At 45.5% G+C, this 26,193-nt stretch overlaps 1 protein-coding gene across 1 annotated transcript in view; it reads left to right on the top strand.

Moving 5' to 3' along the window:
• Positions 1-255: 255 nt before the first annotated feature.
• The window catches only part of C9H2orf76 (chromosome 9 C2orf76 homolog), a 273,996-nt gene continuing 248,058 nt past the window's right edge, over positions 256-26,193 (top strand). The window contains exon 1 of the mRNA XM_069616607.1: positions 256-395. The gene's annotated coding sequence lies outside the window, so the exon portion shown is untranslated. The remainder of the gene's footprint in view (positions 396-26,193) is intronic.

The raw sequence follows: 26,193 nt of genomic DNA, 5'->3' as shown, positions 1-26,193 counted from the left end.
CTACAGCAAACACCGCAGGCAACTCGTTCTGTGCTCTGCTGCTTTTGAGCTCCGAAGAGGGGCTCATGGAGGCGGTGCTAAGGCTTAATGCAGCCATGTATTACATAACACCGTATTGCGTTATTTCTGTTGAGATGGAGCACAAGCACCAGCCCACACTGAAAGGACCACTAAGTCACTATGGAAAGGTTGTTTTCAGTCACACGTGCTTAGCAACGGGTTCCGTTAAACTACATCTCCCGGTGATATTGGTCGACTCAACCCGGAAGTATATTGCGGTCACAGACTCACCCAGCCAATAGCCCGTAAAGAAGAGAGCAGAGGTGTACGCGTGAACTTCGTGTTAAATTTGTCCTGCAGTGCGAGCCGTACATTGCCGTCTGTTACGTTTAGAGGTAGGGATGTAGATTGCCGAAAGGAAGTTACAGCTGTGTCATATGTAGTGTGTTTGGAGATGTTTCTTCTGTTGCTTTCTCCCAGTAAATGGACACCTTCCTCTGTACTTGTCTGCACGAGATTACAATGCTTGTATGCAGCTTGCTTCGATCAGCGCCATTTGGGTGTCGCTGTGTGTTTTTATTATGGCTACTGGAATAAAAGATAAAACTGGTCACTTTAGTATACTGCCCGGTGGATCACACGCCTCCGTTGTTTGTCTGAGGGGGTACACGTCGGGGGCTGTGCGTTAAAAGCGTCTGAAGCCGGTGGGACCTGCTGTGCGGGTTAACATAAATTTAAAGTCGTATTGCTACCACTCGCCGTGCGAATGATTTGATAGCCATGGGATTATTCTTGATCTACATTCTGGAAAAATAAGCGCATTGACTAAACTAATAGTTTTCTGTTCATTGCATTTATAGGCATTAGGTAGGGAAGGAGAGGGATGCAACAATAAATTAGAGACGTGCGTGTCCACGGGTGCAAGGGAGGATGCTCTGATTACTTACTGGTAATCCTCAGTACTTTTAGTCCTTTTCTTCTTCGTCCCAGTACCTAACTATGAGGAACCCTTCTTACTTTCCCCTGCATCCCGCTGCCTCACTTCTGGGCATTAGGCATCCCCGACCTGATGCCCACCAGTTTCTTAGCAATAACAGAAGGGCCCATTCACTCATCAGTCGTGAGGGAGAGGGGGGGACTAGAGTACTGGGACGAGGAAGAGCAGGAGTAATAAGGCTTTCCAGTAAGTAATCCGAGCATTAACTCATGTCCCTCTTTCTCGTCCCAGTACTTAATTATGAAGTATTCCAATTCTCTGTATAGAATGGGCTTAGATGAAAAATACCAGAATAACCAAGGTGCCTGCTCACCCACCATCACCAATGTATTAAGGACAAAATCATTCAACCAAACATGTCCATAATCGTAACAGAGCCACTGCCAACACCTCTGCCGAAAATCCTTACTTTGTGACTGTGGAGATTGAGGCGATCATGTTTAATGAAGGTGTTGGGATCCACCCAGGTAGCGCCCAAGCAAATGTCCTGTATGGATGCTACCCTTGCCTCAGCCTAAGAAGTTTCCATGCCTCTGGTGGAACAGCTCTGAAACCCGGGAGGGGGACGGGACCCCGAAGCCTGATAGGCGGATGGTATCCCGCAACGAGCGACTGACCGCAGAGACAGCCACCTTCTTCCCCAGAGAAGAGCCATCAAAAGTCACCCACAGACTACTAGAGGTCCTGGAGGCTCGATTCCTCTCCATATAAATTAAGGCAGCCTTTTAACATCTAGGAGATTTATGAGGAAGATGGGCAAGGCATACATTCGTTTTCCAAAATTGATTAGCGTTTGCTAATTAAAACTGTCTTGATAAGCAAACAAACTCATTTGATTAGCAATTTTGTACTAATATTTTTGGAATGTCACCAGAAATTATTTGTACCCAAGACATAAGAGGACCAATACATTTTTATGTACCCTTTGAAGTAAGATTGTCTGTAAAGGTTAGCAGCATGAATGGACACAATTAAAAACCAAACACGAAAAAAAAGCTCTGAAAACAGTTCAAGGCTCTGTGAAGCTGGGTGAAGTCAGTGTTTTTTGTATAGGGCAGTGTGATACTGGAAATGCATCGGAGGTACACGGCCTCCGTATCCTTGTCCTTTGCTGTTTTATCGTGTGTTCTGTCGTGTTTTCCGCGCAGGAGTTCATCTGGGACTCCTGGCGGTGCAGCTCTCTCTCCTTTGGTTTGGTGAACAGACCCGTGGGATACCCTTATGGCACCCATGGGTAGGGGTACAACCCTGTGCCCCTAGTGTATGTTTTTGGGCACCTGTGTGTGACCAACAGAGCAGGGTACGGGCTGGTGGCAGCTCCGTGCTGAAATGACTGGTGCCCTGAGCGTCCTCCATTTTGGGATGCCCAGGTCCTGTCATTGGAATCGGTAGATTCCTGATGGAGACAAAATGGCCCCCATGGCCTCTTGCCTTCCATCACCTGTTACCCCGATCTTCCCGAAGTCCCGGGAAGCCCTGCCTCTGTCCCTTCCCCCTGACTGGCTGTTGGGTGGAAGTTCCGTATATGGTAGTGTGGGGAAGTGCCGACCAGACTGGCTGGAGCCTTCTCAACAACCGTATGTTGTGGGTACGCCTGTGGGTGGGAACTGGGTGAGACCTGGGTGAATGGAGTGTGTGACGAATATACATTCTATTTTGTGACTGTCTAGAATCTGGTGTTTGACACAATGGTTGAGACAGCCCTGCCCGAAACCTGTATGAATGCAGCTTGGAGTTTTGAATGGCTCGGTACTTGTCCCAATACACATAACTTGTTGTGAGTGTCTGGAGAGAAGTGAATGGCCTGAATACCTCGTGTGCCTGATTGGCTGCCAGCCTGCATGAATGCCCGTAGTTGTGATTGGATGCCTGAGTATGACCCAGCGGAATGAATGGGAGATCAATAGTATATCTGGGGACCTCTCACTGCTAGGAATCGTGTTCAGAAGCTGGAGTCCACTACGACGAGTAACTGGAGTGAAGCTTAACCTTGAGCCCTGCTGGACGAGAAGAATTGCTGTTGCTCTCCTTTGCAATATGAAAGCTACTGTGCTTCAAGAACTGACCCAGAGAGGACCTGGTAAGGCACCCTCTTCCCGAGCTACGAGGGACCATCGTGCACAGCTGATCTTTGCCTAAGATCCCTGGTAGACAGACTTTCGACAGGCTGCCGACCCGATATGGGGACTGCTGTGGAACTCCAAGGAGAAGCGCCCAGACTGTTGTCTGCCACTGTCACCGACCGCCGTCGCCGACTGGAGCCGCCGTGCTCCCGTTGCCTACGAACTTCATTGATCCACGGACGCTCTCGTCTGCATCGTCGCCGCTGTATCCTTCTGGAGAAGGCTTGACCGTCTATGCGCCGAGGAGCATCCACCGGTGGGTTACCCGCCACCCAAAGACCACCGAGATGCCGACAACTCAACGCCCTTGCTGGGCCACAGTTCTTCAACTCTTTGCGGTCCAGAACTATCGACACCGAGGTGCCCCGGACGCCTCTTCCCTGGCAGGACGTTTGCGCTTCCCCGTCAACGAGCACCGCTAGGAACGACGCAGCCACTTCACCGTCGTAGCTCGACCTGTTCTCCGTCGGACGTTAGACCCGTGACTCCTGCCTGAAAGGGAGGACACTCAAGAAGGGTTGTCGATTTCCCTGACACGGAACGCTACAACACCAAGGTACTTTGGGGTTGCAGAACTATTGGGAAGTCTAAGGGTGAACAATATAAGGACTGGGCTTGTATCTTTCTTCTACAGGTTGCCCAGGTGGGGGGATCTCCACACAGAGCTGCGTTTAACGGTAGTTACCAGTATTCTGCCTATTGCTCAACCATCCTGCTTTCCTTCCTCTCTCTACTGCTGGTTTCCTCTTTATTTTGATCTGTGTGTCATTCTGACCATATGCACTTTAATAAGATCTAATAACGTTAGTGGTCCGACTTTAGAATTGTACCTATTTACCATTGTTGATTTTCGGAATACAAAGTGAGTTATCGTGTATATGACCTTGAATATTAATTATATAAAGACTGTGTTTTAACTGATCCAGTGTGTGGACATTCCTTCGTGGGTGCTTGGGGACTACACTGAAAGAGCCAGCTCGCATCGCCGCACGAGAAGCTAGGCCTTGATTGCTCGAATACGTTACCATAATAGAGAATCTTGGCAGGGGTCTCTGTGCCTCCCTTCTATCATATAGAGAGCCGAAGTGCAGATCCCCCCTCTGGTCTTCACAGGCAGTGCCTCATGTACTGTATGCTTGCCCCATCATTTGCTGTGTAAGGAGAAGTTAAGAAGTTTCACAAATCAAAATGTTAAAGGAAAGTCATAGCCAGAGACTAAGTACGTAGTATGGTGTTGAGGCAGGCAGGGCAATTGTCAACTTCAGGTGGACAAGATGGCCTTTTCCGGTGTTGATATCAACTGTTTTCAATATAGCATAAATACCACTTTCAGAGGTTGAATCACTCCTGGGCCAGGTACACCCAAGAAAAGCATTGCAGCCCTTTGCTCCCATAAAGCAGTATTTATTGCTATTCGCACTCAGAGCCACCATCTGGGGTGCTTGTACTTTTTTATTTGTTTCTAAGGGAAACAGGCTTTGCGACATCCATGCTTCCTTTGAAAAGAAATTACACATATTTCTCCAGTTGAAAATAGCTAGTTCCTGGACTTGGAGGTGGGCCAAGAGGTGCGCAGGTAAGGGGACCTGGCTGGGGGCTCTGATGAGGCAGAGGGGAGGGAGACCATTGGTACATAGCACATGGAGATCACCAGAGCCAATTGGTATGCTCATAATGCAGCCAATTACTACCTGAATACCCCACATGCTGAGCATTCTGACTGATTCTGGTTCGCCATGGTATAGGATTATAACCAAGCACCTTTTCCTCGCTAGGGTATATATTTTGCTGGGTATTCTTGCTTCTCAACACTCACATGAAATTGCATTATGAGGCAAGAGGAACTGGACAAACTAAGAAAGTTGCATCCTAAACAATTAATGAAAGTAGTATATTAAGACAGAAGGTCTCAACCATACAGGTCACAGCAGAATAATTTCCTTGAGGTTCTTCCACTCTTCCTGTATACCGTTTCCAAGCCATCTTCGTCGCTGTGCGTCAATTCAAATCCTGACGTTCATCGCACTTCATCCCATTAAAACACTGATAGCACGCAGCACCAAAAACCTCTCTTCAGCCTGACAGAAGAGTGCATAGCTGGTGATAAGTATTGAAGCACTTCCCACCCCTCCAGATTTGACCTCGCACCATAAGAGTAACCGCACCAGTCGACTTGCCAATGGAGGGAGATGACCAAAATGATCCGGAGGCCATCAAGACCATTGCCTAGCAAAGCGAATGGGTATCCAGTGATAAAGTCACCTGGGAAAAGGTCTTTCAAACACTTTCCCCAAATATTCCAGGACAGGAGTATATAATGATAAATAATACCCATCTTAGAATATGTTGGGGAAGGCTTTTAGGGGTGCAGGATAAAAAGTCACCTACCGGGGGCGCATGTAGTAAGTCAGAACCAGGAGATGGACCGCTCAATGTGGTTTAATGCAGTAGCTTTATTATATTCCCAATACCCCACACTAGCCCTATTACTTTGGTCCCTGTGCTAAGAAAGAAAGGAAGGTAAAAAGGGTGCACGTAAAGATGTCGTACCAAACAATGTCTGTCCACCTCCAAGAAAACCTGATGCTGGTCCTACCACTCCAAAGGAAAACAAATCTTAAGTGCAGTGTTTGGTCTGTTGGGTTGGTGGCTGGCAGAAGCCCACTACGATCTGCTCATCACTTCTATATAGAAGGCCTGCTGACAGTGATGTTTTGAGGTATTTTGTGTTTGGCCTGAGCATTTTACACAGAAAAAATTAATGTTAAACTACCATCCATTGTGAAAGCTTTCTATCTTATGTGGTTCAGCATATGAATTGGGCTTATCAGAAGAAACTGCGGCTACTCTATTGAGCGGTGCTTGATAGGCACCTTTTAACATTTTCAAACTGCAAGTTGTTAAAGGCATGGCCTAGTAAAAAATGTTATTTAAAAAATAGATAGGCAACATAAAAAAAAATACTAGCATTCTCTTTTTTAAAACTTCCTATGTAAAATTTTGAGCTATTCAAGCTCAAAATTCGCAAAAGCAAGCACATGGGCGCATCCATTTTGTGAAATGGATGCCCTCCTGTGCTGGCTTTTGCTTTTGCGGCATTAATGAAGGAAAAGCCAGCCAGCTGTAGTAAAGAAAAGCTACCGCTGGGTGGCTTTCCCTTCATTAGTGCTGTACGCGGAGGACGGGGACCGGAGACCAGAGCAGGAAAGCTGCAGCTGAATCTCGGTAAGTGCTATTTTTTTTTTTAAAAAAATAAGCACTAGCTGGGGTTTTTTTTTCTAAGTTTTCCGGGCTGGAGGAGCCCGGAAAACGTAGAAATAAAACTGCAGCTTTAAAAACATTGTATTTATGTTTGCGGTCGCTTTTGAAGCGACCGCAAACATAAATACAACGTTATTGTGTTGGAAAACGCTGCAGTTTTTCTTTCCAAGTTTCTCAGGCTCCTCCGGCTCGGAGGAGCCTGAGAAACTCGGAAAGAAAAACCGCAGCGTTTTCCAACACAACCGCGTTGTTTCTGCCTGAATCTGCTTTCCAATTTGGAGCTCTCGGGCTCTAGAGCCCGAGAGCCCCAAATGGGAAAACAGATTCAGGCAGAAACAACGCAGCATTGCGGAAAACAACTGCGTTGTTCCCCAAGGGGAGCCCGAGAGCCCCAAATGGGAAAGCAGATTCAGGCAGAAACAACGCAGCATTTAGCATTTCCCATTTGGGGATCTGAGACCCCCAAATGGGAAATCAGCTGTAGGCAGAAACACTACGCGGCATGTAAACACAACCGCGTTGTGTTTCTGCCTGTTGTGGCTTTCACTTTGGGTCTCCGGTGCTCCCCTGGAGTTTATTAGACGATTAGCAGCAAAGATGCCAGTACGTCCACGTAAAAATACGCAGTTGATGTGGTTCTTTTTAATAGCGGTATGGACTCTCATGGTGAGCTCATTAACAATTTACATACGCCCATCCCTCAAGCTCTACAATCTATGTCTATACAGGAAGAAGATTTAGATTCTGTGGAAAAATTGTGCTCGCAAGTGTGCGCCTTATACTGTTAATCCTATTGATGTCTCATGTTTTTTGACTATTGCCTCGCCAGAAAGAATGGAAACAGTAGCTCATAAACGTAAGAGATTAAAGAAATGATTCCAACGAAAAAGGAAAAGGCTGCAGTAGAGTCTATCCTTTAAATCAAACATAAAATGCTCAAATAACGTGGGCCCTTCAATTTACAGTGGAGCTGTTAGGGAAGTTAATAGGACTGAATCTCAGATTAAAAATGGAGAAGAAAGCAATGAAGGGGGCATGAGTGAGATGGGCACCCGCGTTCCAGTAGAAACTTTAGACTTGATAAGAGGCCCCACGGATCTGTGGTTAAATAAAACGAATTCTACTGTGAGCTTGAAACCCAAGATTGGCAGTGAATTATCGAAAACTGTTCAAGCACGCGCATGAGCCGCCTCCACTCCAACTAGGTTCTAATAGATACAAACCATGCCAATCCAGTGGCGGAAACGCATGGCCAGCTGCAAGTGTTACTAATGTGTCTAGCCCTGGCCAACTGCCGTGTTTAAACAAAAACAATGTTTCTAAAATTAAGATATTAGATATTGGCTACAAATGACAGCCTATTGTTAATTAGGAGCAGATGGTGGTATGCCGCCTTTGCAAGTCATCACTTTGAAAGACATTTTTGCCATTGAATTACCTGAAGTAGATAGCTCCACTAACTGGGTGATCGTAAAACCCCCCCTCCCCCTTGTTTATTGACTTCCTGCTATTGTATTCCCCTAATTTCGAAAATATGGGCTTTGAGCTATCGTCCATTAAAACAATTGAGGAGGAGCTGGGAGCTCACCCGTCTTGGTATCTTAAGTGGCTGAATAATCGTAAAATAGCCAGCACTGACATCTGCAGTCAAATGTTGAGAACTATAAGCTTCATACAAGGACAGATGATTGGAGTTGACCACCTGCGACTTTAAATAATAAAAAATGAAAGTTAGAGTACCGCGGTGGCTCTGCTCTGGACAGATCTATTTCGTTACTGCCCTGGAATTCTCGGGGCTTTGATTCATTTTTAAGTTGTCAAGAAGATTTTTCTGAGAGCTAATATATTTTGCTTACAAGAAACATGGCTCACTTGGCCTTGTTGTATAGACAGCTACTCTTTAATTTTTCGACCAGCTATTAAAAAGAAGATTGGTAGACCCATAGGTTGCCTTCTAATTGGTGCTAGCTCTGAGTTTTGTATAGTCGAATATCTACCTCAGCTACAAAATTTGATGTTATGGCGGTATCCATCTCCGGTTTTAAGAATTCTGATCTCTATAAATGACTACTTATTCATTTATATGACCCTGCAGGTGGGGTTACTACTTCAACTATCCAAGAATATATCAACAAAACCTTAACTTCTTGGTCACAGACAGAGATGGGGCAGCCTTTTATAATTGTTGGTAAGTTTAACACGAGTTGCCAAACTCTTGATGATAGTTGTTATCCGGAGCATACAAACATAGGTTTGAGCCTTTGGTCGACCTTTTTGGAGGGTTGAAACTGCACATGGCTGGATCCAATAAAAAAAGAAGTCTGCGGATAAGGTATGGCCAACCTATACATGGTTCAGAAATGTGCAATCCTCTCTTATTGATTGATTATCTGTGCGTTTCTCACTCTTTGAAGATGATTGTTGAAGGATATATTCCTGTTCTCACTAATTTAAGTAGACCTATCATATTGCTTTTCAAACTCAAATGAATGAATTGTCCTAGACATAACGTATTGTTGAAAGCAGTCGAACAGAATTCGAAGAAAACGGGCGGCTGTTCTAGTGAGATTACGGTTTCACATCACACAGAGCATGATTGCTCTACGCCCGCGCCAGGACATCAATGCTGGTTCTCTTGAAAATCGGTCATGATTTTGTTTGTACTCTGTTTTTGTATCTTTGTTTTGAAGTTTGTTTTTCTTTACTCTTCTGACTATAAATGTACATATGTTCTAATGGTAAAGGTTTGGTTTCAAACTAATTGCCAAATAAATAAATAAAAACAATCCAGGTTTCAGACCTGGAAGCCAGTGGACTAAAAAAGCCAAGAGGAGAGAGATAACTGCACGTCTTCTCAGGGCTATAATTCAGACACTGGCAGAGACCATAATCCAGAGAAAGGGAAAGAAAAAGGCAAACATGCTGAGGGCTAAAATCTCTGACAGGCAGGAGCCAGAAAAGGGCTGATGGCGGAGAATATCCCAGTCTGACAGAAATCCTAAGCAGGGGGTTATTGTTAGGAGTTTCCATAGAAGTGAGCTGGACACGATATCCTTGAGATCAGTGTTTTGAATGGGCCAGTCCTCTGAGGGATGGCAATTCAAATGTCTTCCAGTATTGAGTACCAACACTTCTCCGAGTTGAAGGAGAGTACTGGTACTCAAATACAGTAAATTCCTAAACTGTAAGCATTTGCTGTGAAGCTGTGCTCCTTCCTGCCTCTACTTGCATCCGCCCTCTTTGTCCCATTCCATCATGACTCCCAGCCGCCTCAGCAGCCGAGAGCTCTGTCTGTCTTCTTAACAGGCTATCTGCACAAGTTAAAACAAGCATTGGCAATACGAACCATTTGGGCTTTTGTGTAGGCATGGGAAAGGCACTTGCCAAGCACGGCCGTAGTGGTATTAACTGGCTATTCATGGTAGCAGGTGCAAAATGGTGGGAGTACCTGGGCATCTAATATCGGCACCTGCCAAATGCTTAATACCTATACACAAGCCAAATCTGTTGGCTTTGCCAATGCTTGTTTTAACACGACTTTAGTGAAGGACACGCAGAGTGCTTGTAATCGAGTGGCTGAAGGCAGACCTGGTAAAGACATTTTTATTACACCAGTAGCTGGTTTACAACTCATTAACCCTTGGAAGACTGCTTTGAAAAAACACTGGCAGTCACTTCGTGTACAGTTTGATGTTAAGGCTTTATCCAAGCAAGCTCAAAGAGTTCCCATGAGGTGTTTTGGGCAGAGAGAGGACCAAACTGGGTGGGAATGGCAATAGGGATTAGTATGGTAATGGCCAGTCAATGGGTGGGCACATAACCAAACACCACCTACAGGCTCTGTGACACTCCTCATATGCTATTATTCCCTATATGAGAAACCAAAGGGTGTCTCACGTGCTAGTCCCCGGGGATCTCTCTCTCTCAGGTAGCCAGGGCACGGCCATTGCCTTTGGATCCAGACCAGACCCTGGGGGTGGACCGGGAGGGATCTTCTGGGAGTGCGGGTGAGGCAACCGATGGTGAGGGCAGTATTTCCCCATTTCCCGTGCTCATATCCCATCCTATTACATAGGATTCTCCAACGTCCCAACTCCGCCCCCCCCTTTCTACACAAACACTGGGCTGAGGAAGAGGACGACTGAGAGTAAAGAGGCTAACACTTACCTCATTGGACATGTCCCGTTAATCAGGTCAGGCAAAGCCAGGCACTTGAGCTTAATCACATACATCTGATACCCATTAGCTCCCCTCACACGGATAAAAGGTGGAACATAGAGACACACTCTTGAGCAAGGTGAGACCCGAGAAGGGGCAGTTCTTCCGGGGCAAAGGTGAACCCACTGGAGCAGGACGAGCGATCGAGCGACTAGAGCAGGGGTGCACAACTGATTTTGACAGAGGGACGAAAGTACCTTACATGAGGGTTATAGTGGGCCGAAAAGTAAATGTGGACGGGGCGGTAGGCGGGGCGTGGCAGGAGGCTTTTTAAACCCCCAATTTGTACTAAACACATGGAAAAAGAATGTTTTTGAGGGGTAACGATTTTTATTTGCATTTCAAACTTACATTTTGTACTACACATTTTCCATTGTTATAATTTATTTCTATTTAGTTATTGTATCTCGCCTGTTTAATTAACTTATATATATTTTATTGACCCTAGATACACTATGCCCCATGGCCCCCTCACCCCCAACCAAACACTATGCCCCATGGCCCCCTCACCCCCAACCAAACACTATGCCCCATGGCCCCCTCGCCCCCAACCAAACACTATGCCCCATATGTCCCTCACCCCCAACCAAACACTATGCCCCATGGCCTCCTCACCCCCAACCAAACCCCCCAACTCAGCACACACACAAACATGCACCAATACAGACCCGAACCCCCACCTCCCAACTCAGCACACACACAAACATGCACCCATAAAGACCCAAACCCCCACCCCCCCAACTCCAAACCCCCCAACTCAGCACACACACTCTCAAGCATGCACCCATACAGACCTGAACCCCCCACGCCCCAACTCAGCACACACAAACATGCACCCATACAGACCCAAACCCCCCACCCCCCAACTCAGCACACACACAAAATTGCACCCATACAGACCCGAACCCCCACCCCCCAACTCAGCACACAAACATGCACCCATACAGACCCGAACCCCCCACCCCCCAACTCAGCACACACACAAACATGCACCCATACAGACCCGAACCCCCCCGCCCCCCAAATCAGCAAACTCTCAAACAAGCACCCATACAGACCCGAACCCCCACCCCCCAACTCAGCACACACACACAAACATGCACCCATACAGACCCGAACCCCCACCCCCCAACTCAGCACACAAAAAACATTCAAATCAAAACATTCATACACCCCCCCACATCTCAACATACACACAAAATACATTCAAATACAAACATTCATACACATCCGACACCCTCCCACCCCCGCATCTCAACATACACACAAAACACATTCAAATACAAACATTCATACACATCCGACACCCCCCCACCCCCGCATCTCAACATACACACAAAATACAAACATTCACACACCCCCCCACATCTCAACATACACACAAAATACATTCAAATACAAACATTCATACACATCCGACACCCTCCCACCCCCGCATCTCAACATACACACAAAACACATTCAAATACAAACATTCATACACATCCGACACCCCCCCACCCCCGCATCTCAACAAACACACAAAATACATTCAAATACAAACCTTCATACACATCCGACAACCCCCCCCGCAACATACACACACAGCAAAACAAACCCGACACACAAACACAAACAGACCACTTACCGGAGACGTGCTGGAAGGCAGGTAAGCGGCAGGTAAGCTGGAACGCTGGAATCGTACTATGGCTGGCGTGGTCCAAGGCTGAAATGCCTTCTGGCATCAAGCCTTATGGACCACGCCAGCCGTAGTGCTGGCCCTCCATTGGTGCAGCACACACGCATTACGTGGCTCGTAGGAGCGACGTGATGCGTGTGTGTGCTGAGCCAATGAGGGCCAGTGTTTTCACCGGCCCGGAAGACAACAAAGACTTTCCTAATGGAGGGTGGCCGCGGGCCGCCCTCCATTAGGAAAGTCTTTGTGCCTCGCGGGCCGGTCAAAAGGGCATGGCAGGCCGCAACTGGCCCGCGGGCCGTATGTTGTGCACCCATGGACTAGAGCGAGGGATAGAGAGACCCTGAAGATCCCTGCAGGAGGTTGTTGTCTGTGGGAAACAGTGAAGGTTTGGTGGAGAAAGGCAAATCCCAGACGAGAAGAAGCCTGCATTGTGTTTCAAGGATGCCAGCGTCCCTCCCGGGTGAACGGCAGAGTTGGGGAGGCGATGCCAAGATTGTAGTATCAACCTTGACTCGTGAATCAAAGCCGCAGAGAAAAGAAAGGAAGGCACACAACCAGTGAGTTAGTGAAAGACATGAAAGGCTGGTTTGGTCAAGGAAAGATTGAAGCTGCAACAGTGTATTTTACAATTGAAGGCTGCGCGCAAGCTGATGAGACGCGGAAGAAAGCAAATCAGTAATTAACTTTAAAGATTCTGATAACTGTGATGCCATTGCTACAGAGTAGCGGAGTGGTCCGGTGAAATGAAGTAGCCCACTCGGAAGTCTCAGCAAAATGTTTGATGTCTTGTTAAAAAGTGGCAAGTGAACGAGCCTTGAAGTTGGCAATGGTCAAGATTAATCCCATCGAGAGGGGAAGTTAAAAGGTGATTGCTTTAAGAGAAGGATTTCTTTGAACTTTTCTGATTGTGTTTTGGAACTACCAAGACCAAGAGACACTGGGGCAAATACGATAAGGGAGAGATGAGTCAAAGTGGTCCTGCATCAGTCAATGGACAAAGCATTGCACATTCAAAAGTCTTGGACATCAGTGGAAGGTCCGAGCCCGACTGAGGAAGATCTGGAATATGAAATAAGTTAGGGGAAGCGAACCCCTAACAAATGTGAATAAAGCTTGGGGGAGGGAGCCCCTGCAAGTGCTGTGATTGCGAGGTCGGAGCCCGACTGAGTGAAACCTACGTGAACATTTGTTGAACTGTGAAAGAACTTTTGGAAAACTGGAATAAGCGACTTTAACATGGAAGGCCAAGCAGGCCTCGGCCCACGTTCTGAACTGCCTTTTTTTTGATAACCTGTGCCAGAGTGTGTCATCCTGTCTACAGGGGCTGCCTTACTCCGTGCCATCCAACGTAGGGAGGAGGGCTGACTCGGCCACCTTGATCCATTTTGTTAAAACACTGACTTTCCTTTGCATACACATTCCCCTTTGCACACTTTTTGTATAAGAGACAGGGAAGGCATTAGGTTTTGTTTGTATAGGCCATTTTGATTTGACATAGACTGAGTAGGGCTGTGTCTTCTTTATTATTTGATGGTAGAGACTACTCCCATCATAGCTATAGGGCAAAGTAGGAGTATTTCCAAACCGCAAGAATTTAGTAAAGGTTTTGAAACGTTTAGCTTCTGTGTCAGTGTCATATTTGTGATACCATGCCTCCCTTACACCTAGCAGTACTGTAATGCACAAGTGTCAGCTTCTAGTTGTCGCAAGCAACTCCTACTAGACCAGACTAACAAAAGCAATGCCAGCCACACCATTAACAGAACTGCATCGCTCAAGCCATGGACTAGGAGGATCCCTGCTCAGACTTCTTGCCATGCCCCTTTGTCCTTCTTATCTCTTATGACACTGCAACAAATCGACTTCCGGGGCACCAGTGGTGCAGGGATGAATATCTGTTTCTAAACCATCAATCAGCCCCACAGCTCTAGTACACCAGTAGGGATCCGAACAGATTGGAATACAACCGAATTATAAGACCTTGTTGTCCAATTTTGGTAACATGGACGGAATGGCAGGCTTATCTCCGCAAGGTCATGGATTGTTGGTTAGTTGCAACACAGCGAAAATAGAATTATTATCCAATGATAAAAGGGACTGTCCAGTCAAGGTTGTATAAAAATATCTACTTTACTACTACAACAGACAGTTCTAGCACACTACAAAATACAACCCACCCTGTGAAGGAACACAGAGGACAGACAGTTTCACGAAGGAAAGGGATGCACTCTGGATACTGACAGGAGGATAGTTGGTAAAGTAATCAGTCTTATTGTCAAGGATATTCTGTTCCACCACCAAGGGGTCAAAGGTTCGTAACTGTCTCTAGGGGCCTCCGGTAGAACGACCAGGGGAGCAGAACCACAATGTACCTGGTGCTGAAGAAGTTCTTGGTGCTCGACAGCGACTAGGCGATTCCAGTGCACTTCGCAGCCCTTCAGACAAAGTTGGTGGTAGGAGACAGCTGCGGGCACCAGGCGGCAGGCACTTCGGCAAGCGAGGCTGGACGGATGTCTGCAGGCCGTCCGGTGTGGCGGCTCGCGGCCAAGAATCGTCATCTCTGTGCTCGTTGGTGGATCTGGAATGCTGGTTGAGTCGGCTTGGACGGCTCTTGTGACTGCTGCGTGACAACAGTCAGCAGTGCAGCCGGATGCGGTACGATGTCTTTTCGTGTCCTTTCGAGGCGGACAGCCCAAAGCTCAGGAGAGTGATTGCAGGAAACTGCCTTGCCCTTTGTCCAGAGACTCTCTCAGCACTTCCCAACTAGGAAGCTTGCTGGCAGAACCTATTAGGGCACGCTGCATGCTGGCTAGGTACCGGTTCTGGAGCTGCTGGACAGGTCCAGTATCTCCCTCTGTTCCCTAGGAGATATTTAGGGGAAGATCTTGCTTCCCTCTTGGAACTCCTGGCCTTCCTTCACTGGCAAAAGATGTAAAGGAGACTGTACCTTCAGGTTGGGTCCAAAATGAGTCCTTCTTGTTACTCCTTGCAAAGTCCTCGGATGATCTGCTAAGTGATGGGTTCAGCCCTCTTTTAAAGTCAAATGGGCCCCAGTGATTGGTGCAGGCAAAGCCTACCTTTAATTCACCAATCCTGGGTCCTCACCAACAATCTTCTGTTATGTATGAGGTCAGGACCAGAGTGCTCTGCAACAGGACAGACAAGGGGCGACAACATATACCTAAAGTCCCACCCATATTCCTGTCTGTTGTAGATCAAAGTGTTTCTCTGGTTAACGGAGCCCTCTGTGACTCTTGGATAAAGCGCAGATTTCCCTTGAAGTCTGTGCTGGTAGCAGACTTCTCCTCTCCCCCAAATAACATACTTCTCCCCTCTGAAGGGGTCTGATCTGCAGGGACACCTGTGGTAACTGCTGGACCCAGACAGGCCATTCACTGCCTTTCATACAGAGAGGTGGGAAATAGCTTCAAGTTGACACATTGCATACAAAGGATTTTTAGTCCTGCCTTCCTATTGTCTTATTCGGCAACCAAGCCCCTTCAGGCCTGCCTCAATTATCGCGTTAGTATGCACTGCCACCAGCCGAATTTAGACAAAAGGAATGCAGATCCATCGAGCCTTTGATATTTAAATTAGGCTGCTCATGGCTGGAGGAAGGTGTGCCTTCCCCCTTCTTGGAATGCTTTGATGTACCAGGGTCTGTCATATTCCTGCTGAATATGACTGGGGAAGACCGCGCCTGTAGGCTGTGTCTTCCCGGAGTACATGTGACTGTGTTTTGTGCGGGAAGCAGATGAAATGTTTGCGCGGAATGGCCTCGCACATTTCTCTGAGGCTGATCTCCCATCATTCATTTTCATTATTAAAAAAATCAAAAAAGCCCATGCGAGTGCACACTCCTGTTGCGGATGGTCGAATTCCTCATAGGCACTCTCGCCCTCTTGAGAGAGAATCTGTGTAAGAAAAGGTACAAACAGCACAGCTACAAGCTTAAATGCAGTAGAGACGCTCCAGTTTAACAGATCTTCCACAAAACGTACTCATTGTTTTGTTAATAGACGCATCCCCTAACCAAACACTAAATAAATACAATTAATGCGTTTTTGTATTTTGATCTCCCTACTACAGTAAGGGCTGGCTTCATTTTGATTTTCAAACACATGCATTTCCTCTGCTTTTCTGCGAGTTACCGCTCTACCATGAGCACATTGCGCCCTAAACAGAAGTTGCAAGACTGTTTATAATCACACCTGGTTGACCCTGTGTAGGTCCCTTTTAGGTCTGTGGAAATGCAGAGGGATATCTTACTGGTCATGCATTGGAATGCCTAATCCACAGTTTATGTGGTAAAAGATGCACACCCTATTGTGTTTGTGAGTAAAACTATGTCTTCTATTGAAAAATAGAGGGCAATGATTGTGAGCCTAGAAGTGCACATGCTTTGTCTGCTCGCACGTAAAAGCAATGCACATTTCAAGCAGTTGTTGCAATGCCTCAAATGCAGATTGTCTTTTGTGTTTTTGTCTTTTTTATTTTGTAACTGTCGGTACCCAACGCATACAATTATTTAGCAAAGAATTCTAATGGAGCTTACCGCGGATTACCAGGTCACCTTTCAGCTTTGCCATGCTGGGCCACATTAGCCTCACTAAGAAAGCTGCCATGCCAAACTACTTGTAATCCCCTAGTGGAATTGTCTGGCTGCATTACATCATGTGTGTTTGAAGTGTCACTGGGCTGAATGAACATCATGTCTCATACTGCCTCCAGCATGCTGCATCCTATTATGACCAATAGGAGCTCTGCTCACCTAGAGTATAAACATTTTCACCACATCACCAAAGACTTTATCAATGTTACCAGCTATGAGCCAATGCTGTCATTTCACATCGCTGAATTCCCAATGTTTTTTGCCCACTGATCGGTGCATATCTGTGCAATCCAGATATCTGGCTAATAAATATTTGGTAGGTTGTGGATTTGCAACCCATTGCACAAGTGTGCAAGACTATGCACACTGTCCATCACAGGCTCATTCTTCATTCTATTGATTTTTATTGGACAGCACGAGCTGTCCTGATCCTTCATCCTCAAATGGACAGGTGTCACCATGGGTGCAGCTGTTTGACAGTGTGATGCATGGATCAGAGGAGCAGTCCGCAGAACCCAGGTGACCTACAAACTACTACCCCTCGTCTCTGGTGACTCAACAAGTGTTGCCAAAGCAGTACATTGTGTCTTCTTTCACTTGGCAAATGGTTTGTGCCTGTGCATGCACCCAGAAACATGTATACTCCACGTTTTAAATATGCAAGCTGAAGCCATCAGCCCAATATGCTTGAATGCAGCCGATTTACAACATCTGTAGACGCTTTGGCAGATGGTCTTTGGTATCAAGAAAAGGGACCAGAAGGGCCACTATTTTATCAAGCCCGAATCATTTACAACAAATTGGCACAGAATTGTGACAATCACATGAACAGGAAGTTTGACGAGCTCATTGAGTGGGAGGTTGGGACAGGATCACTGTTAATTCAAGGCATTAGAAGATGGCATAGGAGTCAACTTGTTCATCACAATACTTTATTGGGATTGTAAAGGTGTCCTTCAGCCTGATGGCAAAGTCCAAAAGGTCCAACAAGGGTTAAGATATACTACCAAGTAGCCCATGGAAGCTCAGGCAGGGATCCCAGGAAACCCCATGGACAGAATGGACTAGGCCAGAGCAAACAAAATCTTTGGATGATGTGAAACATGTAGAAGAGAATTTGAAATGGAGCAACAAGGGCAATTTCATGCATGGTATATTTAATTTTTGGGGTTGTTCAGAACATGGCCATTTTCAAAGAGAGTGGATGTTCAGTATTTGCATATTTTCAGGATAGGCTATATTTTCAAATCGAGCCCCGTTTTTTCAGTATGGAGCTTGATTTCAACATGGGTGACATTTTGAGCATGTTGTCATATTCTTTTTAGAGCCATTTTCATTTTGGCACCAAGTAATCAGAACGTGTGTAGGAGTGCAGCTGCATGAACGTCAGGCAAAATACCATAGAGGGATCCTCAAACAGTGATAAGAATGAGCAGAAAAAAGAGAAACACAATACAAAAGAACTCTGTACACACAAATTAAGTTGGGTGGTGAACCTTAATTTAAGGACATTAAGCAGGAGTAAATGTAAGGTCGTCACCGAGCAGAGGATCACATACAAGTGAAGTGGATCTGGGGCAGTCCGCGTCAGACTTGATCTTGCGTAGAGACATTTTGATATGGTCGTCTGTGCGCTTTCAGCCAGCCCTGCGTGCGAAACCCTTTTGATTTAGAAGAACTGCTGATTTAGAAGAACTGCTTATCTTACACACCTATCTGCTCCTTGTTTCATGGACCTGATTGAGCTGTTTCAGCGTGTCGTTCTCCCTGAGTAAAAGAGAGGGTGCGAACGTAGGGTGTAACAGAAAGACAAATAGAAAGGGACACTGTGAGAATCACGAGGAGTGAGACAAAATAAGTGAGGCCCACATCGAAAGTGAGTCAAATGGAGAATCTCACAAATAGAGAGGGACACTCAGTGAGAAAATTAGAAATGGGGGGTAGCACATGTCAGTTGTCGACCCTGCTGGTGCTTAGCCCCCACCCACTTGAACCTGAATTTACGAGCGCCTGCACTTCTTTTTTCCATTTCAAGCACTGTCTGAGATTGTGTTATAGATTGGGGAATTCAGACAAAGACAGGTGGTTCTTTAGGTACGCTGTGAGAAACCTTATTGTATCCTCACACCTACTCCCCTTGGATCCTCTTCTCAGGTGGCCAGGGAAAGGCATTGCTTTTGGATCCTGACCCTGGCGGCTGAGAAGTGAGGGAGGTTCACATGGGCTGAGGGTCCCTGGAGATTGAGGGGAGGATATCCGCAGTTGAGGCATGGTATCCCCCTTTCCCTTGTGAAGATCAACATAGCCCTCCCCCAGCCTTTATGGGATATTGTAACACGTTTCCACACATTTTCCATAATTTAAAAAACTATGGTACTGGGGTGAGGAAGAGGCAACAAAGAGTGATAAACAATGGAAGTCATTTCACCACTCTAGTACTGAGACGAGGAAGAGGCATGCAAAGTATTGTGAGGATCACACATGTCCCTTTGACTATGGTCTGGTAATTGAACTAAATAACCCACACCTGAGGTTATTTAACAATACTCATGAATATTAGAGCTCTGGCAGTGCAAGAAGAGAGGAGGGAGAAACCTGTTGTCTGGAAGCTGGAGCTGGGGCGAGCTGCGTGAAGGGAACCGGCATGCAACCTGGAGGCTGCAACACTCGACGAGACAGAGTGGAGAGGGGTGTAGGCGGCAAGATGGCAGACCAGAGCAGATGGGGCCGCGAGAGGACCGGAAGCGAAGCAACCACTTCAGAGGGTCGGGCCGCTCACCTGCCCAGAGGGCGCTGCACCACCCGCGGATAGAAGGCTGGCAAGTGGATGGAAAGCCGTGTAACAGGTGGGAGAGGCAGCTGGATCTCCCCAGCGAACAAGCAGCTGAAGTTGCATTAAGAGGAAGGTCGCGTACCGATAAAGGAACGCCGAAAGGATTGGTGGGCCTGCTGGACACCAGAGAAGAAAACGGGTGGTCTAGAAAGGACAGAGCTCTATGCTAAGAATCTAATACATGAACGCAGCATACAGAAATACTTTTGATGTGTCTTCAGAGACCCGAAATCGAATGAAGCAAAAGTGCAAGAGCGAACCTTCAGTTAACGTGTGTTCGTTCCAATGGCATTCTTTTGAATACCGAATGAATTGAGAGCATTATTGAAAACTGTACAGAAATGAAGCAACATGAAAGTTTTATTGACTAAGCTTTTCTGAATTCCACACAGAGATAAAGTAAACAAAGAGAATGCTTTGAATGGAACAAAAGCAACGTGGTACAGGTGGCAAATACCACAAAGCAAGTTGAATGAAATACAAGTTTTGGTAAAGCAAGTAGAATCCCAAGAAGGGTGTCGGAAGAGAAACCAGTATCAACAGCATAACCAAGTGAAGGGTGAGCAAGCTTCTGATATAAAAAGTATGTTTCACTGTCAAGGGAAAGCAGTGGACAGTTGTTGCAAAAGCTGATGAAAAGGGGTATTGGTTGCGTGATGTTTGATGGGTGAACCGTATGGTCTGTTAACTGCGCCTAGACCGAGGGGAAACCCCTGCATGGGAGCAATATTAAAGAACAACATTCAAGAACGGGTTATCAGGTGTGTGACCTGTGATGGGTGGACCGTGTGGTCGGTCAACTGCGCCTAGACCAAGGGCCTGGCATGGAAGGCAAATGAAAGGAGGAATCAAGAGTGTAAACCTTGCATTGGTGTACCAGACAAACTACCCTTGGCAAGAGTGTTGGGGAGGATCAAAATCCTAGGAGAATTGTTTTGTTTGAACTTTCTGTCTTGAACTTGGGCAAGAGAACCCGGACACTTTGTGGAACTGTCTTGAACTTGGGGAAGGGAACCCTGATAGGTTTGTGGAACTGTTTTGGAACCTGGAAAGGGGAGGGAAATTAAAGGAATAGTGTGCTCAGAAATATTATTGTCCCGAGGGTTCGGGCAAGTGTTTTTAAGCATACGTTGATCGATAGTACAAACATTTCCTATGCACCTTACTGTCGTTTTTCACTTTTGTACACGTGCAAAATCAGGCAGCAGGGCATGGCCATTTTGTGATATTCTTACCCGTTGCCGAATCACCCGAGCAGGACTGCCCTGGCGGCACTAAATCATATCCCCCGCCCCTGAGCCTGACATCACCAAACCTAGTGATATACTCCGCCTTTCTCCTTGACGTTACTGGGCAGCGTAGCCAAACGCGCCCAGTCATCACCTATTTGACGTGACGCAGAACTCAGAAATAAACACATATCGTCTCACAACACAACGCGTCACAATTCGGAATATAAAACTGTATTTGAAAAGGAAACAGTAAGACTCTACAATTTGTGAAGTACGTTTATTTCACAATAAACGCTGCGTGACCATCCAGCGATTGCCATATTCAATCAAATTGGATTTTTTTTTTCTTTGCTCTCGATCCGGAAATGTTGATCGTGAGTCACGCGGTATTCCTTTTGGGTACACAAGGTGTTCGTTTTGGGTAAAAGAAGCGCTTTGGTCACACGGTGAATTGCAAGGCTTGTGCATAAACTTGGCGCTAGACCACCATAAAGGATGTTATGTTGCTCCTAATCACTGGTCCCGCGTAAGGGCATATCGGCCCTTGGTGATCGTCCCAAAAAAGAGTCAAATATATCCAACTATTGACGTGTATCCGCAGCTGCCTGTTGAAAAAGCCATCAGTTGGTATCTGGAAACGATGACAATCGCAGAATGGCAGGATATACCTGTTTGGAAAATATAATAGAAATGTGTCTCAGTAGCAGATCTTATTAATTCGGCATCGTGTTAAAACTAACGATTGGCACAGACGTGAAACAATCTGAACAGAGAGAAAACAACGTGGAAAGTACTCCACAATTTGCTTCGGAGGATAGTGCTATGGAGTAGGTTCAGCTCTAAACAGGATGCGGAAGCTGACGCTACAATTCGAGGTGCACATAGATGGCATTTTAATGAAATATTAGCCTTGAACCTGGGGAACCGAGTGGTGATCTACAAGCATCTTGATGCTGTACTGCCCATGTGCATGTTAGAAAGACCAGTACACACAAAGGTTGTACTTGAGTTTCAGTGCAATATGCCACACAGAACAAATGAGTACAATGTAACCCAGCAATAACGGTCAGCTAATGATAAGTTAACTCGTTCGGGTATAAAAAACTTTCATTATATTTGCCATTTCCATTCTCTTGGTTTAAAGCAGACTGTAACGCAAACTCTGTTCGGATCAACGATTTTTCATAAACTGAATTAACATGTTCCTCAGTCCAGTTTTGGAATGGAGAAGCTTATCATATCTTACGTTATTACACTCCTCCTTTAATTCAATTGCTTTCGGAATGGTCCCTTTCTTTCAAGGTCAAAAACAATGGAACCTTATACTATGTGTGCGATGTGTGGGCTTCCTCAGCTCGGAAGCAAAAATTCAAAGCTGTTGACCTTCGCTCATAATGAAGATACATTCTTAGTTTGCAACATCTTGTCTCACCGCATCCACGAGAACTGGAATTGTGAAGCACGGGCACAGGAGGAAAGATGTGGGGGCTGTCATTGCTCGCTGTTCGTGGCACTGCTGAGGGGTAAGGGAAACTTTGCAATGACAGAATGCGCCATACTCCATAATTGGAGTAGGGCGCATTCTGTCGAGGCTACACAAAATGGAGTCAAAGTGTGTCTAGCAATAGCCCCACCTCTGCTTATGTCACGGCCTCCTTCCGCAAGGCAGTAGATTGGCAAAGGAGGTACCCACTGCGAGTGCAATATCAGGATGCCACTTACGTATAATGTATGTCGGCCAGGCTCTCAACCGACCCAACCCTTCCTTATATTAGAAACGACCCCCAACACATGCCCCCATCAATATATTGCTCAGATTGCTTCCATTTCTCACCAACAACGCACTTTGATGCGCTGTTTTGTTCACAGTCAGTACGTCTTGCGTGCCGAGTATCTTATGTAGCCTAGGTCTCATCCCCTTTGTGGGACGAGAAGTTATTCAGCTATTTGGGCAACTGTATGGTAAGGCAACTGCCAAACCCCAAAGTTTCTTTCACACTGTTATCCATCTGGCCCTCCCACGATCAGTGAAGGTCCCACAGTAGCTCGACAAAACTGTGAAAGCAAAGCGTTACATTTTATGGGATTGTACAAAAGGCACTAGTTTAAAAAAAAATTAACAAAGAGGATACATTTTAAAAGACAAATTGGATGTTTTATTTGGACACTTCATAAAAACATTGTTGATCAAAAAAACGGATGGCAATCATTGTACCTGGATTTGAACTGCTCCACAAGCTCAGCTTTAGGTGGACAGGATACGTTGGCAATGTTTTGTGGCAATGTATGTCTACTCGGAACAAAATCACGCGCAATTCAGTGATTATGCATCTCCAAAACATTAATAATAAGATCTTTCACAAAATCTAATTCCATTTCCTCATATACTGGCTTGACCACCAATTTTTTGCTTCTTTTCGTGAAGGCCATAGTGTAGCGAAGCATCCCAAGGTTTCCCGCAGTCCTCAATTGTTCACGGCCTACATTCTCGTTATGCGCTAATACCGCTAGTAATGTCCTATATTTCATCCCTTCAATGCCGAAATGCAATCTCTTTTGCCTGTACTTTGGGCACATATTGTGGAACACCTCCAAATCTCCCATGTGACAGAATTCTGTGAGTCCCTTCAGATCTCTTGATAGAGTTTTATCAAACACAATCTTCTCAAGGGCTTTGTGTGGAGGTGAAGATGGAATCAACCACTTCTTCTTCCGTTCCTGCTCCGGCGACAAAGGGCCATGTTGACATTGGTGGAAATGTTGGTTTTCTGTCCAAGAGTAAACGTTGGAACAGTGGTGCAATAGTGACCGCCATTTTTGTAGTAGAATTTCCACAGACCCATCGCAAGTTTTGGAGCTCCACCAAAGATGGTTGCTGAAAGACTGGGACCACTGTGAAATACTTTCAGAACCTTTTTTTTTTCCCTGCAGCTGAAATTTGATTTGGCAATGTGCCATACATCAAATAGATGGTGAATATTTGGAAACTGCTCTCTCATTGTCTTGGCTATTGAAACGTGTCTATCCGTGGCTGTGAGGTCGATTTGCGTTCCCCTCGTTTGTAGATCTTCCAGTGATTTTATAAAACCAAGTTTCTCCATGGCCACTGAGGATTTAAATCCGGACACCTGCACAACCACTCCCAATTTTTTTACTTTCCATGTCCTGAAAGTGGTATGTGCAGTACTTTGCTGAAAATCCGGGGCTGTCATACTGTCCACCGCCAGCTAGCCTGAACAGTTTTTCAGAGAATGTTCTTTGAATAGACAATTGTTCAATTTTCCATGCTTCACTAATGGCAGGGAATAGCTATTGACGTTGATATTTGTAGTACTGCATTTCAGAAATGAAATGGAGTCCTGCAAATTGACAGAAACTGGACAACTTAATGAAACTAGAGCCACTGAAAAGTAAAGCTGCTGCACGCAGTAGATTGCCAAAGGCAGTTTCCCAAGCATTGGTTGAGCGGACCATGAACATTTGTCGTGGAACATTTCGCAGGGGGCATGTATTTTGAGGTTACTGCCTTGTGGTACACGAGCCACATTCACCAATGGCTTCCCACATATTTCCCCTCTCACTGAATGCACACATTTCAGCATCTTTATAATCTCCATCAAGCTGCTGTCGAATACTATGTATTTGGCCTCCTTTATTAGACTGTCATCCTGCATTAATGTTGTTTCTGACTGAACTGTGGTTGACATATCAGCCAAACTGGATCTTTCTCTAGTTCCTCGGTTAATTGTATTGATGCTTCAGTCTTTGTCATTTCAGCGTCTTTTACTTGAACGTGAATCGGAGAAATCAATGTCGATTGATTTTTTTGGGTCGCCCTTTTTTGGCGGGTGTCGATTGTGCCAAGTGCTCTGCGACTAATTCAAAAGCATCTTCAATACATTAATTTTCATCTTCATCTGGTGGAGCAGTCGCATTGTAGCAATGGTCCAAAAACACTTTGCTGGCATCGCCAGTCACTTTAAATTCATTTTCTGCCCATTAGGCAAATGCATCTCGAGTCTGAACACGCTGCGCCTCAATTAATAGTTGCTCCATGGTGTAATCAGTTTGGCAAGCAGCAGCTCTCATTTGTGTCGCTGCCTGTGTCTGCGTAGTCCGTACACCACCAGGCAACTAGAAGACAGGTTGGAAAAAGATGTTCAATGTAAATATAACATACAGTATTGGACAATTTACATTAAAAAAAGCAGATTATGAAGGCCCCAGCATAAAACGCTGTTTAAAAATTGAAATTGTTTATAAATTACCTTATCTTTCTTGCTTTTCGTTGAAACCTTCTTTACTGTAACGTCGGCAACAGCAAGCTGGTCCACCGACTCAGATCCACGTGCTTCCTCTTCTATATCTAGATCCTGTTAACATCCCTAGAAAAGAGTATCCATTTAAAATAAGTAATTTGTATTAGAAATCAAATTATTCCTTCGCACACATGGCTTACACAGATAAACTCGTACATCGTGTACGTCATTTAGTCAAAATATACATTTTGAATTTCACCTGATTGATGGCTAGTTTACTCGATCAAAGTTGACTGTGCAAAGCACACTCTTCGAAATTTTGCACTCAAGCAATTTGCAAAAACTGCTTGTTTCTAATATTGTCACTGTCCAATAGTATCGGATCTAGGACCGACTTTCTTTCATGCGAGGGAACTGTCACTACGCATACCTCTGGCTCTGGATCAACTACAAGGGATGATGTAATTGTAGTCAAAGCTTCAGCATCTACCTGTAACACAGTACTTGTATAAATATGGATGAAAACATTTGAAATTTAACACACACAATGTGACAGACAATGGAAGATTTATATAAAAAACACAAATGAAACATTGTGTAAAGGAACGACATGATATGTAAATATGATGAGATTATCTCATTCGAGGGAACTGTCAGTACGCATACATCTAGCTCTGGATCAACTAAAAGGGATGATATAATTGTAGTCGAAGCTTCAGCATCTCCCTGAAACACAGTACTTGTATTAGTATGGATGAAGAAAATTGAAATTGAACACACACATTGTGACGCAAACATTGGTACATATCAATAGCAAACCACTAATGAAACATTGTTTAAACGAATGACATGATATGTAAATATGATCAGATTATCTCAAATTCCATGCATAAAACAACTCCGGAATTTAATAGCTAAGTAAGACTACCTGATACGCGCTTGAAGTGGTTGTTGACTCCAGGCAAGACATGGATGCTGAA

The sequence above is a fragment of the Ambystoma mexicanum genome, chromosome 9 (genome assembly GCF_040938575.1).
Source record: "Ambystoma mexicanum isolate Mex_15411 chromosome 9, UKY_AmexF1_1, whole genome shotgun sequence".
Classification (NCBI taxonomy): Eukaryota; Metazoa; Chordata; class Amphibia; order Caudata; family Ambystomatidae; genus Ambystoma; species Ambystoma mexicanum.
The sequence above is the reverse complement of the archived record's forward strand: the minus strand, read 5'-3'. Positions and strand labels throughout refer to the sequence as shown.